Source organism: Thunnus albacares, chromosome 24 (genome assembly GCF_914725855.1).
Source record: "Thunnus albacares chromosome 24, fThuAlb1.1, whole genome shotgun sequence".
Classification (NCBI taxonomy): Eukaryota; Metazoa; Chordata; class Actinopteri; order Scombriformes; family Scombridae; genus Thunnus; species Thunnus albacares.
In genome coordinates, this window is record NC_058129.1 from 10,032,511 (window position 1) to 10,048,937 (window position 16,427).

The window sequence follows — 16,427 nt, forward strand, 5'->3', positions numbered from 1 at the left end:
TCATTTCCTTCCAAAATGACACACACTGTATTAGTCATCATTTGTCATTGCTTTCTCAAAATTTTACAACATTTGACTGTTACAAATATCATATGAGTATTTACTGAACAGATATAAAAGAAATCGAGGTCAAATATCAGGTCTGACACACATTTCCCACAGAGAAAAATGGCCCTTTTACCTCAGTTGGTCAGTCAGTCAGACAGTCGTGGAGACAGAGGTTGATGAAAAATGAGCCATAACAGAAGGGTTCGACTCTGGCTCTGTAATTACTCTACAAATCTCTGATTTCCCCTCCTTCATCTCTAGACTATTTATAGCTGCTGCATTCCTCTCGGAGAATAAAATGATCTCTTTGAGACAGTACAATGCCAGAAATAACAGGTTTGGACAAACATTTGCTGAGGCGTGGTGGGCCTGGCTGACCATTACTGAGTTCCACTGCGGTTTCAGTCTACTGTTTTTCCCCCTCGTACATTTATTCATCTGTTATTCTAAATGGCAGTGGGTTTGCTGGGGGAGGTGTGGAGGGGTGGTGGCGAGCAAGATGTGATGGTTCAACAAAAGAGCTTGTATATGAACTGAGATGAAATCACTTTGTAGTCCGGCAGAGCACAGCAAGGTCAGCTGTTTTCTTACAAGCAGGGAGCGGGCAAAAGAAAACAGTCATAAACACACACCTTCATGTCTGTGAATACTCAGGTGACTACAGGGCTCAGACCTCCCTCTTTGTGCTCCATTTTGTTTATGTTATAATCATAGGACTTCGCTGGCAAATATGATCAACTAAGACATGTGGCTCTGAGTGTGAACATGATGTGCAATCATGCGTGTGTGTCTTTGCATGCGAGTGTGTTTAGGTTATCAGAGAAGGAAGGCTTTCCTACTGGCCGTGCTTCTTGTCAACTTTTGTTGATCACGACAAAACAAAGATTATATGTAGCCTGCGTAGCATCCAGGCCTCGTATCCAACTTATTCCCACCAGTATTCATTCAATGCTGCACTGGGAAAATGAATAAAGTAATGATCCTTTTAACCTTACGCCAGTGGACCAGATGACCCGCATAATTTATGTTATGTTTTTGAGTAGTAAGACCACACTCTTTTCATTATCGTATAGAATCCTCAGAGGAGTTTTGGTTATCCAGATGTTATTTAGGAGATATATTCAGTTATCCTGTATGTCTTGAATGATCAAACCGACTCATAAAAATGGAATTATAGATTAAAAAATCAGTACTCTTTGATCATCCAAATTATTGTTGTTTTCCTAAGAAGTATCAGGAGGAGGAGGACTGATACCACTCTCATGTCTGTTAAATATGAAGCTGCAGCCAAGACACAGTTAGCCCACTTTAACAGCCATAAGACAACAATTTGTCTTTTTTACTCATTGGTGTTTGTATGAATTAAACAAATTAGATGTAACGTATTAATTTGTGAGTTTAAGAGGTGATTTATTTTATCTTAAACAGTATTTTGACTGGTTAAAATACATTTGAATGATCAATCTGACTATGTAAAGTAATGTAATTATGACTCAAAGTGCATGTCTGCATACTGTATCTAAAATGTAGTATTCAAACAGCGCTGCATACTGGACCAACCAGCTCATGTCAGATTGTAGATACTGTATAGTGATCATAGAAAGTGTCACCAGAGCCTAAAACCCCTTCATAATCATAAGAGTCTAGTTTAGTCAGTCCAACTCCTGTAAAGTTATTCTTCCGTTAATGTCCAATCCTATACTGTTTTTGCTTCTTTTAATTTTGTTTAACCTTATGTGCTGGTATGTATGGCAAAATGCCATCTTCTCAGTGCCCAAGAGATGGCAGTGTAGCATGGCTCAGATACAGTATGATGTCTTGTGAGTGTTCTCTATGAAACCCAGTTAAAACCCTGCAAGACTTCAGGTCAGAGTGTGGTGTTACTTCACAGATGTAAGAAAGAAAATAAAGAGAGTGAGGATGATAATATAGTAGTAGTAGGAGAAGCACAGGTGTTATTAATAACATTAACGATGGCTCTGTGTGACAGTGAGCCAGCATGCACAATACCAGGAGCCTGAAACAGAAGCAGCTAGATGTAAATCAGCCATCGTTAATTTTATTGTTTACACCTGTGCTGCTGTGACATTTCAAAGAACCAGGGAGATAATGCTCTGAGTCTTTCTCTAAGCGCTCACTGATGCTTAATTTAGCCCATTAAGCTAAATGATGCTTAAAAATAATGTTATAATAATGACATTGTCTCAATCTGTCATTTTACTAATCAAATTGACAGATTTTATTCTCCAATTGGTATCCCAGTGGTATCTAAGAATATAAAATTAGTGTTTAGTGTTTCCTCCAAAGCTGCTCTTATCAGAGAAGCAACAACATTTAAAAAGCAGTGGATGTGTAGACATACACTACATGACATTACACTACATGCATTACTGGCAGTCACATAGACAACTAGAGTCTATAAACATGTGTCGGTGACATTGCATCATATCTATATAACTACAATATATCATCTCTCCTCTGGCTTTCTGTTTGTTCTTTTGTGAAAATGCTTCACCACAATGGTGTTGCATTCCACAGCAACACCCGATGATTTCTCTAAATGTAGACATATTATTTAGGGTTTTATGTGCTGGGGCCCTGGCTATAGTTAGTGGGTGTGCACACACACTGACCTATAATAGAGTAAACACAGTCAACTGGTCTCTGGCCAGAGAGCTAAAAGTGAAGCCAACTCTCCTTGCTGTTTTCTTTTACCTCTTGTAGTTCCTTTATTGAACATAGCAGGTACAAAATTGTGATGTCACTGCACCCACCCATCAAGTCAGGTTCTTTGACATGAAGTCAGTCCAGCTGGAGATAATTATGTGGCTCCCACTACACTAGTCATTGGATTATTTGATCTTGGAGCTTAACTGGTAATGGTTATTATCATTATTATCAGGGGTGGAGTTCCTGATTGTTCTCTCAAAAAGGATCAGGATGTTCTATCAGTCTAATGTTACTTCCTTATTGACTATTGACCCACAGTATATGACTGGATGACAGAGGAGGAATGATTTGTTGTAATTACCTAAAACTAAACTGAAAAGCATTGTTTCACTGACCTTTTCTAATTGAAGAGTAGATTCAAGTAGAAGGTCATTTGGGTCGTCCAAGCAGCACTCTGAAAATGACTCAATTTTTGCCACAAAGGAATGCAATATCATCCAGCAACACACTGCATTGGCCAATCAAATGCATGCAATCACACACGCCTGGTAGATTACTTTGTAGTGACCATGACAACTTTACAGAGTTGTAAAATTCTCTCTTAGTATATAATATTCTCTGTCTGATTTTTAATCCAGCTATTTACTGTTTGCTTAAGTTCCACCATCTACCACCACAAAGAGTTGGGTTTTGATGTCTCGTAGAAGTACCTCATGCTTTACTTTGCTTTCCAAAGAATACTAATTGACCGCAATCGCATGTGGGAAGCTGGAAAAGGTTCTCATCCTTGCATTAACACTTGCAACTGTTGAAAAGTGGTTGAAAATAACAGGCTACCGGTGACACCTCGTGCCATGGAAGCAGCACATGTCTGTTTGCAGCTCTCAACAGGACAACAGTAGAGTTAACAGTGACAAATACTTAAGTGCAGAGACAACTGGACATTCCTTACTGGGAGAAAAATACTGCACCACAAGACGGGAACAAGATGTGTTTGGGTTTTAACGCATGTTTTGGATTAGTTCGAGCTAAAATGAGGTGTTAAGTTGCTTTTTAAAGAGAAACTAAATACCAGGCTTAAGGGCAAAGTTTCATTGCCCTCTCTGGTTGAAAGTTCATTTTTGATACATGACGTGATGATGAGCCTACAATGATGGTCCTTACCTCTAGAAGAGCTGATGGTACCAGAACCTGACTGTTAAACTTTTTTAACGTGTTTTAGCTCTGTTTTCTATGACTGTTGTATTGTATTATCGTATATATATATATAAATAGAGGTGATCTCATTTTCCATTACACACTGTATGCTGCTGAAATCAGGCCTAAAAGTCATTAGGGATCAAACCAGAGAATTGCCAATTGTAGCTGTACTTATTTACTAGTTTCTGCTTCATGTGACATTTTGAATAAAACATCATTCACGAGGGAGAGTGACAAAGACCGAGGGGATGACAAGTCAAGTCCTTCTGCTATCATTTCGGATGCGGGATCATGAATTATTTGGCAGCAAGATAACACTAATTTTGCATTAGATTCACGGCCCAGTGCACCTGCAGATTTTCAACCCCAACACACATACACACACACATTCATTTGTTGCCCAGCCCCTCCTGACACCCTGTTGTTTGTGTATAGTGAATGTAGGTCAGAAATGTGTGTATGTGTTTGTCTGTCTGTCTGTGTGGTGTGTGTGTGCTTACTGTATGTGGCAGCAATGGACACATAGTGTGCTATGGAGGTCTCCTGACACAACTACACGTATGAATCCACACACACACACGCACGCACGCACACACACACACACACCATCCAGCGGTAGGTCAGTTTAATATTTCATTTGGCTGATGGACGGCGTCTGCTGCTCTGTGAGCCAAACAACATTACAACACACTAAGTGACTTAACTCTAATTAGAGCTGAAAATCACATTAAAGCTGCTCTGTGATACAGGAAGTAGCTCACCTTTTCCCATCACTCGTTGCGGTTGGGTTTGTTTTTGAAGTGCATGGGGACCTGGCAGCTACAGCAACAAACACGTAACAATAACTAGGTGAAAATAATGACAAATCAAGAGTCAGAATTTTTCAGAAGTTTGGTATATTGTGTGTTTATAGTTTTTTCAAATTGTTTTTTCTTTTTTATCCAAATTACACTATTACTGCTTTGTGTTAATCCGCAGAAAACACAACAACGCTAATAATCACTCATCATTTTTTTGTCCTGCTGTTTATAGGAATAAAACAAAACCTTCTGTCTGTGATCCTGTGCATGTGTGTGTGAACGTGTGTGTTTATGTGTATAATTTATGAATGATGAGGGAGTAAACAGCTTCCACTTTGGTGACATGCTTTTGCACTTTGAATGCACATGGGTGTGTTTGTGTGTCAGCGTGTGTGATTCTGGTGTATCAATTAACAGCCTGTTTATGTGTATTCTGTTTCTTTGTTTCCTTCTTTCTTCGTTTCTTTTTCTTTTATTGGCCTGTTGGTGGCATTAAAGGGAAGGTCAAGGGTCATTTTGTCATAGTATGTTGTAATGCTGTGGTTGGGTGCTACCATGCAGTCAGTAGCCCAACATCTGCTCTAATAAGGCCTAATTATCTGGACATTGTGGAAACACACACATGCATAGAGTCCAAAAACACCAAGCTTTCTCTCCTCCATAGATTAATGGGAATACATTGTTTTTTAATGTGATTTAAAATGTGACTTTAATGTGACTTCTAACCGTGATGTTGATCCTGATTGAAGAGGAAAATCTGCCATCACATCACTATAACAAACACAAAACAATAACCGCCATTTCACTATATGCAATGTCAGCGACTGCTATTTTGGCAAATGAAAACAATGGAAAGTGCCAGTGGCTTCCCACAGGCATACAGTATGCACAGATAAGCATTTAGGAGAAGATTTCTTGCACAAGGAGTCAGCAGTGAAAAACAGAAAGGTGTAGAAGAAGCAAGAAAAATTAAGGACCATAATTCTTGCAGCGCAGCACATCATAAAGTAACAATTTGGTTTGATGTCCTGCTGCGATTTTGGGGGGTTTACTGCACAGTACTTCTGAAGACAATCGAAATACAAATAAAAACTTGGTGCCAAAGCCTCACAACTTTAGTATATGGAAAGTCTGAGGTCATGGGTTAATTCCAGTAATCTACATTAAATAAATGAATTTGAAATGAAGTTGAGAAGGTGTTTTCTTCTTCCTAAACTAAACTTGGTCCGATCATACTCTCCCTATTTGGATGAAAATGTCTTGGAATGCTACTTTAAGCATCCATGTTGGAAACACGAACTTTTAAACCCCACCAACCAGTCCCCCCCCCCGTCCCTCCTCCCCCATGCGTTCCCCTGCACAGCACCATGCTTCACCCATGGCGGGAGTCAGAGATGTCCTTGTTTTCTCCTCCCTCCATCCCTGCATCCCTCGCTGTGTTTGCGCTGAACAGATGCCAGTGCTGGGTAAAGTCCTCTCCAGAGGGGCTGCCAGCAGCATATTGGTTTATAATTAATGAAATTAGGGCCGCTGTCTGCCGAGGAGGCTTCGGTCCCAGTGTAGGATAGACTGCTTGCCTGCCAGGAAGACAGACGACTGGGGAGATCGAAGAGGACAGACAGAGCGGGACAGACAGATGTAGCTGGATCACTGTCGATCCACTGTCGACTATAGGACAGTAATCCCAGAAAAAAATACCTATTAGAGATCTGAAAGTTGACCGAAAATGAGTCACCTCCCAGATGACACCAACAGTGTGCCACAATAGCATCATGACAAGACAATTAATTAATTAATGAATGGAAACCTAACATAAATCAGTGTATTTATTAAAAGATCTCTGTTAATCCAGTCAAATACTTTCTGAAAAAACACAAAAAACACAAATATAAAGACTTAACAGCATAACTAGTAGTTGGTTCAAAAGGAATACTGCAATTCCCTATGGACTTAATAAAATTAAATTGTTATGCTATACGAATACAGATGCATATTAAATATTGATACTTGAATTAATAATTTGGTACGTTTAGAATTAAATATGCAACATGGCATTGTTTTGTGCGGATTACTTCATTTATCAGCTGAACTCCTGAGCTAGACGTCGCTGTGAAACAGTGACCATGGTCTCTGAAGAGAGCAGATGTGAGAAAACTAATAAGAACCCTAATAAAAGAGTGCAGTCAGTGTGTTTCTTAGCTCAGCCATAGGCCTTTTTCACAGCAGACATTTTGACTTGTCATAGTAGTGACTAATAACGTTAACGATGGCCCTGCTCTGTTCGAGTGTCCCAGTGAGCCACTGACAGTGCAACAGAGACACTGACAATAGCAGGACCCTGAAACTGAAGCAGCTAAATGGAATTCAGCCATCATTAATTTTATTATTTACACCTGTGCTTCTCCTACTGTGACATGTCAAAATGTCTCCTGTGAAAGAGGCCTATTATGTTCGTCCTCTAGAAAATAAAATCACACAGTTGTGTCCGTGTGTGTTTCTGAGTTTTTGAGAGAGTCATGCACAAGCAAGGCCGGTCCAGGAGTCATGACACACACACACACACACACACACACACACACTCCTTTTCATGCCCACTAACCTTATTTTAGTCACTTGCGAGCTCTCCTCCCCTGGTTAATCCAGTTAAAGCTGCTCAATCCAGCAGCAGCCGTTAATGCTCTCCTGCTGTGTCCCGATGCAGCTGAACCTTCTCTCCACCTGAATGTGACATGATACTGCGGCCACATCATTTAAGCACCGAGCATTTAACCTTTACCGCGCTTATTTTGTTCTACAAAGTCAAGCTTCCACCAAACTTGCAGTGGATACTCTCAGTGGATGAATTTGAATGATTTTGTTGACCTCTGGACCTTTTCTCAGTGTAGCAGCTTAACTCAGTTTCATGATGTAAATGACTTGGTTGATCAGTTTAATGTTTTCCATTCATCAGTTTTAGATTACATTGCTCCCATTAGGGCAATGTCAAGGTGCCAGTCAAATCCATCACCTTGGGTAAGTGAGGATACAACTAAAAAGAGAATGTGGAAGAGCAGAACGAAGGTGGAAGAAAACTAACCTACAAGTCCACCTCCTTTATATAAAAGAGTCATCGTCTTCTTATACTTCATTAATCAAAAAAGAGAGACTTATGTATTTTACAAACCTCGTAGCTGCAAAAATGTATAACTCTAGAATTCTGTTTAGCACCATTGATTCACTTGTAAGCCTTGCTCCTTCAACTGTTTCGGCCTCCTCTGTCCATGATAAATTCTTAGCTTATTTTGTTGCGAAGGTTAAGGGTATCAAAGCCTCTATAACGCCTCCCACCTCATATGTAACTTCGCCAATTGCCTCCTCCACATGAATTTACCCCTATTTCCCTGAATAATCTGTTGATATTGTGCTACACATGCTCTTATCCTCCTGTGGTCTTGACTCTCTACCCCCCAGATTGTTCAAAGAGGTATTAGAAGTCATTGCCCCTTGTCTTCTCTCTATTGTAAATGAGTCTCTGTCCTCCGGTTTGTTCCCAGACTATTTCAAACAAGCCTGTATTCAGCCCCTTTTTAAGAAAGCTGGTCTTGATCCAACACTCCCTCATAATTACAGACCAATCTCTAAATTACCCTTTGTCTCAAAAATGGTTGAAGAGGCTGTTGCTAAACAACAACTGGAAATAGTGGAAGCTAATGACATTCTCGACCCATTTCAATCTGGTTGGTTGTCGCCAGCTGCATGGTACTGAAACCGCTCTGCTGAAAGTCACTAATGATATGCTTATGAATGCAGATTCTGATCATCGCTCCATTTTTTCCATGTCCATAGATAGATCTCCAGTATTGTTCCAGACATCTACATGTCCAGAACATATATAAAAGAGTCCCTGTTTCAGTCCTACATCTTGGACGATATTCTGAGTTGCTACTACTTATCTTGTGGAGGTGCTGAGGTGTCAAGTAAACCCTGTGTATGAGGTTAAACTGTAAGAGTTTGTGTCGACTGTTATAGGAGAATGATTGAGAGCTATTACAATCAGCTTCCATTCAGAGTCCTGAAAAGCATAGTCAATGTCCGTTTCCCATTTAATCTTTGCATTAAGAACTTAACTGTCTGTAAGGCTCATGAGTCTGTTAGATACTCTACACTGTGGCCTTACAGCTATCAAATATTGGATGTCACTGATTTTTTTTTTTTATAGTTGAATATGGACAAAACAGAAATCTTGGTCATTGGTCCAGACCAAGTTTCAGGGAGTATTAGTCCATACCTCAGGCACTTAGCAGGAGATATAAAACCATCTGCTAGAAATATTGGTGTTGTGTTTGATCAAAATCAGATTTTTGACCATCACATTAAGAAATTTGTTCAGTCTTGTTTTTTTACAACTCAGAAATTTTGCCAAAATCAGTTCAGCATTTCCTAAGAACATCGTAGAGCAAATCATCCATGCTTTTATCTCCTCCCGCCTGGATTACTGCAACTCCATGTTTTCTTATTTAAGCAAATCCGCAATTGCCCGACTTCAGCTGGTTCAGAACACTGCAGCCAGACTTTTGACAAACACGAAACAAAAAGAGCATATTACCCCCATTCTGGCATTCACATTGGCTTCCTATACGCTTCAGAATTCAGTTCAAGATCCTCCTGATCACATTCAAAGCCCTCCATGTCTTGGCACCCTCTTGTCTGAACTTATAACCCACTACTCTGCACCAAGATTACTCAGATCTTCTGACCAATTGCTCTTACGTGTCCCACGGTCCAGACTCAAAACAAAAAGGGGGACCGTGCTTTTACCATTTTAGCTCCAAAACTATGGAATCGCCTCCCCCTCACTGTCAGGTCAGATGAGTCAGTACCACATTTAAAAAAAACTTTTAAAAACCCACTTGTATAGGCTGGCATTTTTATAAGTTTGTTGCTCTACAATTCCTATTGGTTTTATTTGTCTTTTAATCTTGTTTTGTTTGTTTATATTGTTTTTATTGCTGAGTGTCTGTTTCCGTCTTATAAATTGTATTTCTTTACTTGCTGTTTTCATGCTGTGTACTATTACGCATTTTTATTATCAACTGTGAAGCTCTTTACAACTGCTGTTTTGAAAAGTGCTATATAAATAAAGTTTTAATTACTTTCCTGTTGCATGATCACAAGGGATCGCAATGGATTGAAGAGTGTATGATGGATTAAGTATCAGAAAACAATGTGAAGGATCAGGGAATTAGCAAGAGGGGGCAGGATGCTGGTAATTATTTTCAGTTAGGCTCACTGTTTTTTGGCTCTTATAATTCCTCTGTGTCAAACTTGCAAACCAATCTCTGGAGCTGATGATAAATATTAATGTTTACTCCCTTCAAAGTAGAGAGAAACAATGTGAAAGTGTAACAGTGAAGATAGAAACAAAGAAAGAAACATTGGCTTGGTTGACAGGCAGAGGATTCAGTAAATGTGCATATAGGTATGGTAATCGTTTCCCGGCTCGATTATATATCTGCTTCACCTTCTCTTTGACTTTCAGCTGTCATGTTGATAATGCATCTTGATTGTCTCAAAACTTCACTGTTATGACATTTGTGTTCGATCACATTATAAACAGGCTGTGCGGCTGGCTGGCAATGCTGAACCACTAACTGTTCTAATTGTTAGCAGACTGGACTGGAAGTATGTGCTGCCTGATCTGACGACTGTTTGTGTGTGTATGTATTTGTGTATATGAACTCACCAGCATATATCCATGTGTATGCATATTTGTTTCTTTAAATATAATATAGGCCTATGCGTATATTATATTCACCACTATGTGTGCATGCTTGTATGTGTGTGTGTATGTATTGATGTGTGTGCTTGATCTAAGATTGTGATTACTACTCTAAAGACTTCCTTTCTCTGTTTACATCCCAGTTAAGCTTCAAACACTCGTGATTAGATAGAGGAGAGACAGAGAGGAGGGAGGAAAGGAAGGAAGAAGGAAATAATGAAGGAAGGAGGGAGAAGAGAATGTAGAAGAGAGTCTGGTCTGGCAACAACACTCCATCACCCCACCAGCCAATCATATTGCAGTGTCATATCCACAATAGGGTAGATTAGAGTAAATTGTTTTAAGAACACAACCAAACTAATACTGATCAGCATACACACTTGTAATATCAGGACTATTTAAAGGTAGCTTTTAGCCTAACATATAATGGTATTTAGCCATGCATGATGGGTTTATTTTCCCAGGTTTTAAGTGGGGGTGAATAGAAATTTAGATTCAACAAGTCCTCCAAACTAAATAAGAAAATACAGTTTGTCAGTGCCCTCCAGATTTTAACAAGTGTAATTTAATTTGTCATTGCCTTACAAAACCAACACTGTTTTAAAAAAAAGCATTTTCTAATCTTCTAATCACCTCTATGGTTAAGGTTTGGTAAGTTTATGGAGGCAGAAAACAAATTTGCATGGTGAGACACCACCAGAGGTAAGTGAAAAAATGTGTCTTTTCATAATTTGGGTGAACAAGCATTGTTATGAGTATGCCTCTAATCTTACATCTTATTCTCAATTATATTTGATTAAATTGTCTTGGAAGTATTTTCCATGACCTGTCAACAGAGTGGAAACAACTGTGATTAGCTGGTCTGCAAGGAGAGAGCCCTCAGATTGAGAACAGCTTGCACCCTTCACCTAATAAAGGTTACAAAATCGTGACTCAAAGTAAACTTGGAAATGAATCCAAACACACCCTGTTCTGTCTTCTGCGAGGGAGACAAGGCACCAGTGCTGAGCTGTGGGCCCATGGCGGCACCGTGGAGGAACAGCTGGTGTTAATTCAACCCAGTAATGCTTCAGCAGGCTGCAGTGGGAACCATTGGAGGAGGGAAGGAGCGTGAAATCCCAGACACCTGGTGGCTATTTCTGCACAAGAGTCTGCAGCTGGTGTCGGGAGACCACAGCCACCAAGCCAGCTGTGCTTCCTCGACGAATCCATTGGCTTACACTAGCGTTAGACTGATATTAGTGTAAAGAGGCGTAAAGAATTTAGCTGTGTCTGTCCAGTCACTGTTGTCCACCTTTGACCTATTGTGGAAATGATCTGTTTTATGCTTATTGATTTTCTACAAGATGCTCTCAGTCTGCACTGATTCAAATACTTATGGGATTTATGTTTAATATTAATGTGTTTATTGTTATCATGTCATTTTTACTATTGTAAAAAAAGGTACAAATTTGCAAGAACTGCATAAAAATGTCACATGGTGTCTTCTAACAAGATGGTTTCATCACAGCCTGTGTGTTGAGAGGGTTTTTTGGAAATTACCAAAGCTGGAAGTGGTGGAAATGGTGTGAAATCCTGGGTGGTGAAGCGAGCTCACTGTGCAATGACACAATTATTTACAGAGCGTGAATTAAGCCAATGTTGTCTTACATAACCACAGATTGCCTTAATAGCTCATTGACTATCAGTAGGTCTGTGCTGTGGTCAAAGCTCAGGGATGCATTAACAGGAACGATGCTGCAATATATACTCAAGCGAATGCTCAAGCAAAATAAATTTGTACTGTGCTTTCACTTAGAGTTTACCTTTGGTGAACATGGATGTCCAAATTTGCATATTTTGTGACGAAATATATTTTTCAGCGTTACTTAAATGATAGTTAAACTTTTGTCTGGAACTGTGTTTGAAGTGTAAGTTTAGGCAACTAATAGACCTTGGTCAAGGTTGGAAAATCAGCATTGTTGTGATTAGATATTTAAGGAAACCAATGTCGACCACATGAATTGGCGTCCTTTTGTCTGCTCTATAAGATTACACTGCTTCCTGCATTACTTGGTTGCCTTTGGATGTATTTCTTACAATATGAGCAGTTTTTCATGAAGAGACAGGACTGACTATCTATTGTCACAAGCAGGTGAAATAAGGTTCCTTCATGTGGTGTCTCCCTCCTGGCTCCTTCTACAATGGACCTTACAGTGCCCTTTTCTTCTTTTATCTCCTGCTCACCTCCCAATTCAAAGCACACCACAAAATGTGGTGTGTTGAATGCAGGCATTTCAAAGAGCCTCTTCATACAAAATGAATGTGCATGGAGTGTATATAATAAAAACAACGAGGGACCCAAAACACTCCCCTGTGGGACTCCATATGTTAAAATGACCTTGAACCTCAACTCTCTGAAATGGGGTTAAATATGAAGCAAACCACTTGATCACAAACCCATTATGACCGCTTCTTAAGTAGCAGATTGTGCCTGACCGCTTTTTGTAGACCATTTCACATAACTTTCCAGAATCCTGTCACACCAGCTATACACTGTAGTCTATTAAGTGCAACTGACAAGTTGAATGTCTACAGAAAGAAACAAGGAAAAAACGAAAAGTTTCCCTCATGATTGAGTTTGACAGAAGTTCATCAGTTGTAATTACAGTAAACAATGCGCCAACCAAAAATAAGATGCCCATGCTTAAAGTTGTTCCAAAACAGAGACTGAACACTCTAATGTAGCTTTAAATTTACTTGCTGGCAAGTTGGCAAATTGCTTTTTTTTTTTTTTAATATTTACAACAATTATAACTTTTAACTTTATAAATGGAACATAAAATGATCAGATGATCCAGGCTTTTAGAAGTTCAAGCCCTATTAGTCTTTGATTGTTTTTCATTTTCCTCTTAAAGGGATTTGCTTTGAATGTCTTTGTGTAAAAAAATGTTACTAGCTCACGCTATTTAGAGGCACACATCAAAACCCGCCGGTCCACCACTAATTCAACAGAGCCACCATAATTAAATGTTTGTTTTTGAAGGAGATGTGATGTGGTTGTTTTCTGACTTGTTTCATCTTTGGGTGATTGAGGGGTGTTTTCACCATCTGTGTGTATCATGAAGTGTAGATGTTTAGTGTTTCCATTTGTAGTTGATGATAATATACAGCACCTTTAATACTTGCAAGCAAAATACAATGCAAACACATTCAATGAGACATTTTGAGTTTGTCTTTTGATAACAGCAACATTTCCAGTATTTTAATGAAATTGTCCTAGTGTCTCAAGTGATCTAGATTAGGATAGAAATTGATAGAAAAAAGATATAGACATATAAATCATGATATAATTCATTTTACTGGATCCTCCACAACTTCTCCATCTTCTGCTATGTGATGTTCTTGGTTTTATTGCAAATACATCAAACAAGTGTCAGTATATCTGTCTAACAAACCTGCTGTGACTCTATCTGTTTGAGCTGCTGCCAAATGTAAAGCTCTGCATTTTCACCTTTTCAGTATCTTGCTATAATGCATCTTGAGTTTCAGTCTGTCTTGAAAGCCTCTTGGATGCATTTATACTAAGATTTTTTTGAGATCTGATCTGTCCAAGATGCATGAAGACGGGTGTCTGAAAAATTGAAAAAGAAAACAAAATTTGAAAAAAAAGACAGACTTTTCCTTTAAGTATGACGACAGTAACATTAAAATATCCCTACAGGCATGATGCGAACACACATAAACACACACACACACACACACACACACACACACACACACACACACACACACACACACACACACACACACACTTGCTTAATGAGGTTGCAATGCTTCACTGTACCCTGTTTGTTACATACATGGCAATGCAATACACACACACAGAGGTCTCCAAAACATCACACACAGACACACACCGTGCCACGTGTTGGCTTCACTGATTACCGTGTGTTGCGTTCAATGGTGTGTAAAGTGCTGCCGCTGCGAGTATTAGCCTGTTTATCAGAGTGTGTATTAACGTGCTGCAGCGCAGGGGCTAGGGGGGGGGATGACACAGTGTGTGTGAGTGTGTGTGAGCGTGCTAACGGGATCACAGGTGTGTTTGCGAGCTCCACAGAGAGCCTCCTACCCTCTTCCATAACCCTTACGCCCCCATCCTGAGCATCCTGGGTAATATCAGCCCATGGAGCACCTGCGTCCCTATCCCACAACACACACACACACACCTCTAATGGCCCTTTATCAGCCTGCCATACGGCTCTAATAGCCAGCTGTGTGAGCAGAAATCCAGTGGACCGTACCAACAGTCACTGATGCAGTTGTAAAATTAGATGTGAGTAAACTATGATCTCCAATTAGTTTTCAGCACACTTCAAACAACCCGATGAACATGGAAAAAACTCTCTCACACACACACACACAGGACATTTTACGCTTTAGCTGTGATTTTCTTCAACATAAGTAGTTTTAGTAACAATATAAAACGTACTGATACTGTATGTCCCATCAGTATCCAATTACTTTTCCATAACTTTTCATCACTCAGCCTATGATTTACTAATGTTAATTGACCTATTTGTTAACTTTATTTATGTTATTGCCCCCCAAAGCTCTACAAATCAAATGCCTGTTCATAGATGGTTAAGGTAAAGTAGAGCCATGTTAGGTTAGGTGATGGTCTTAAAATCTTAGCAAAAGACACACAATTTGTACACAACTTGAGATGAAGACTCACCTAAAAAAAAATCACACAAACTGCTGTTCAACAAGGTTCCTCTTACAAACCTAACAGTGTGGCTGTGTCTCACTTTTCACGCATGGAATCAGCAAGTGTTCACTGTCTCGTAGAGAAGAAGTTGACAGATGGAGATACAAACAAAAAGAGGCCCATTAGTTTGACTTTCACACATGGCAGTTGCTAAATTGTTCCAAATCGTTATCAGGTGCTCTGGCAAGTAAAGACGACGTGAAGCTGCACAGAGTTGGCAGGACTCGTAAATTAATGCCTCTAATGATTCCCAGAGAGAAGAGGACACTTATCAGCAGCTAGTGTGTAACAGATATGTGGTAGTTTAATTGATTACACATTGTATTGGTCACACTGATGTTGTATCAGTTTTGTTTGTCTTGAATATTAGCTATATAGTATGTATATATGTTTATTTTTTTATTTCAACAAGACAGCAAGAGCACCTCTGTTGTGTAACAGCCAGTTTAAGGTGCATTTCTTCATACATTTTGATCTCACATACAGTGTTCAGGAGTTACATTATGTGTCGTATAGGAGATTTAAATAGACTAAAATAAGTCTGTATCCCCCACCCATGTAATTGCACTGTGCTTTTTGCATTTTACAGCTACTGTTTTTACATTATATGTCTGTGGTTAGGCTGGTATGGACTTGGCATTTGACAGCTGTTCTTTTTATAATGTTTGTGGTTGGAGTTTAGGTATGTTAGGACTAAAGATCAGGTGTGGAATGACAACTATTCTTTTGCATACTTTTACATAATAAGCTTTCCTCTTTCCTATGTGTGGACTTTTCGATTACAATACATAAGAGTGTATGTACTGTAGGTGTACTCTTGAGCTGCATGGCACAAAATTTCAATCAGCAGATGAATTTAATTTGAATTAACTGAATTCAGACAGTATTGCATAAAGGAAACACAGGATGCGCTCCCACACCAATAGTCAAAACAGATTCAAGAAGACTGTTCCCAACATGATGTTTTACCTCCTGGAGATTATCTCTGTAGCAACTAAAAACAAATGTAATAACTTTTTCTGGTAAACAGACAATTCTGTCTTTACCCATATCATGCAGCAACTGGGCATCTGTGTCAAGGACGTGCAGACCTGACAGTGACAATTACAACAGGAAAAAACCTTGAAAATGGGTAAATCACTATCTGTTTGACACACACCTTATGCAGGTACTTCTGTTGGATTTATCACTGTGCTGTTGC